Here is a 2,610-nt window from a genome sequence, read left to right on the forward strand (position 1 = left end):
ACTTTACTTGTCGACTCGTTGCACCACGGCACTCCCGATCTTTTAGATTAGCGACTCTCAACTGACTCTGATCTCGAGAGTCCCGGTTTATATACAATTTTGAGTAAGCAAGGACTCTCCCAATCGGAAAACTCAATCGAGCTTCGCCAGTTCTCATTTGTTAGTTAGTGGTCAGGTAAACTTCGTGAGATCGCCAATCGGCGACGATCTCTCGGCTCGGTCGCCTCGTCCGATTTGCCGGAGAAGGGAAAAGGGAGAGTGTTGGTTTTCGATCACGCCACCTAGACCCTTTGCTATTTGTATATAATAAAATTGCTCGTGGCGCCGGAGTTCTATTTGCTCCGGTTGATCTAATTTTTATGAGCGGTGTTCTTCCTGGCCCGAAAATATCCAGGTTTATTTAGGATGTTTAAACAATAAGTTTAAAATTTTGGGTTATTACTAGGCGCGGTTTATCTTTTCGGGCGCCAGTGTGATTTCCGTTTGCTCTCCTATCGTCTGGAGTCCAAGTCTTCAAACGATAGGAGGTCTGCTCGGATTATTTATTGCTTTTTATTATTTCCTAAAAGGGAAATTTGTTATGCGTTGGCGCGTAGCGTTGCAAGAAAAAGGGACCCATGGAGTCCCCAGGACGTAACAACTAACTATTTCTGTAAATATATTTTTAATAATCTCATTAAATCGAGAAATCATACATCTAACTTAGACTGTTGAAAACATTGTCTTTAACAATTTTGACCCGGTAAAAAATTTTTCATATACGTATACTTATACACAAATTAAAATTATTATATCTAATTATGCAAATTTATATGTCGAATATGTTCATACAATTTTATACATAGAAAATTTTTTACCGGGAACATACCTGTAATTGTATGGAGTGATAGCCCTTTTTATTTATGTAAGCCTCTGGATGTAGTTTTGGTGCTGCAATTTTTATGTGAGTGCCATCTAATGCTCCTATAACTTTTGGAAATTTATGTTTATTTTTAACCCATGTCCAGATTTCTTCAGCTTTTTCTCTATGTGGCCATGTAATAAATATGTCAAGATGTGTGTATAAAGCATTTACAACTTNCTGAACACATCTCCAAGCAGTTCCTTTGCCAACATCAAATCTATNTGCGACACATCTACATAAAAAGATAAGCATTATAAATGGTTTTTCTTATTATATTCATTATATATATCCAAGTAGAAACATGGTTTTTTCAAAATATAATATCAAATATAGACAAGATAAAAACTTCTTTGTTGCTCAGACTGCAGACACATGTTAAGAGGTCTATACAAGTTTTTATAATGACAACAATATTTGTTTGTATTTTAGATGACAATATACAAATTTACATTGTTATCATTTTGTAAACTGTAATACATTTCATAACATGTTTGCATTCGGAGCAATAACTCTGCAAATGTGTCTAGTTTTAATATCAAGTTTTAAAATATAAACATATATTTCTATCAAGAAATATGCTGTAAATATCCTAATTTTAATCAATTTAATTTACCTATACGAATTAGGAGTTGCCATCATCCATAGTGCTAGTAATAGTGTCTTTCTTCTGGTGATATAGTTTGTCTGCCATATCCTTCAAATTGTTTTAATAACTGTTCAGTTAATAATTCCAGCAAAAATCTAAGTGTTTGTCGACTGAGGCTATGCAAAATTCACATTATATATTTTGGTCACTTTGGTTATTCGGCGGAAGGTTTTCTGCAGCAGTGAGGGCAGCGAGGAGCGAAAAGCACTATGGAGGCGTGTAAAAAATAAAAGCTCTTTTTTAGAAATGAACTGATATATTTACACTTTGTACAGAAAATTAACTTTTGGTTTTTATGAAGGGGGCCCTGAAAAGGGCCGTTTGTATGGTGGCCCTGATGAGGACCGTTTAATTCGGCTTCTCCCTCCAGAAGATTCTCGGCTCGGTGGTTGTGAGCCGCCACTCCTTGTTCACCCAGGGAGGTAAGGACGGAATGCTGCGTCGTCCGGGTCCGTCTGGGTGGACGTCGTCGCTGCCACTGAAATCGGCCGGATGTCGACTTGGCACGACCGTTCGGCCGTAGAGGTCCGCTGTCTCCGTCCTCGTGTCCTCCGGCAATTGGTCTGAGTTGAGGCGTGCCGGTACTCCTTGATCGGGACTGCTGGCGGAGTGAGTGATCGATCCCTCGGTGTGGCCGACGGTGTCAGTGGTCGATCCCCGGTGGAGGCAGACAGTGTCAGTGGTCGATCCCTTGCTGGTGGCGAGAAGTCTATCGGGATGAGCCTCCACGGTAGAAACTCCTGGACTTGAAGACTGCTAGCGGCTTGCTTGACCCGGATGTTCGGGATGGCTCTGCTCCTGTATACCTAGGATCTTGCGGCGGAATGCCTTAGATTGTTCTCCGATTAAGGAGAAAAGAAATCTCTGGGAGATCTCTGCTTAAGCGGATTATCGCGAGCCGATGATGATTTTTTGCCCGCCGACGGCCGTCTTATGTAACCGTCGGAGGAAATGTCGCTTGCGGGTGACCGTTGCCGTGCGCCACGCCGCGGCGGCGCGCCGAACTAGTCGATTTGCGGCGGCTGCCAGCGCCGAGTTTAAGGCTGCTTCACTGCCGCGC

This window comes from Pseudomyrmex gracilis, unplaced genomic scaffold, assembly GCF_002006095.1.
Source record: "Pseudomyrmex gracilis isolate BER0280 unplaced genomic scaffold, ASM200609v1 scaffold_1948, whole genome shotgun sequence".
In the NCBI taxonomy this organism is placed as follows: Eukaryota; Metazoa; Arthropoda; class Insecta; order Hymenoptera; family Formicidae; genus Pseudomyrmex; species Pseudomyrmex gracilis.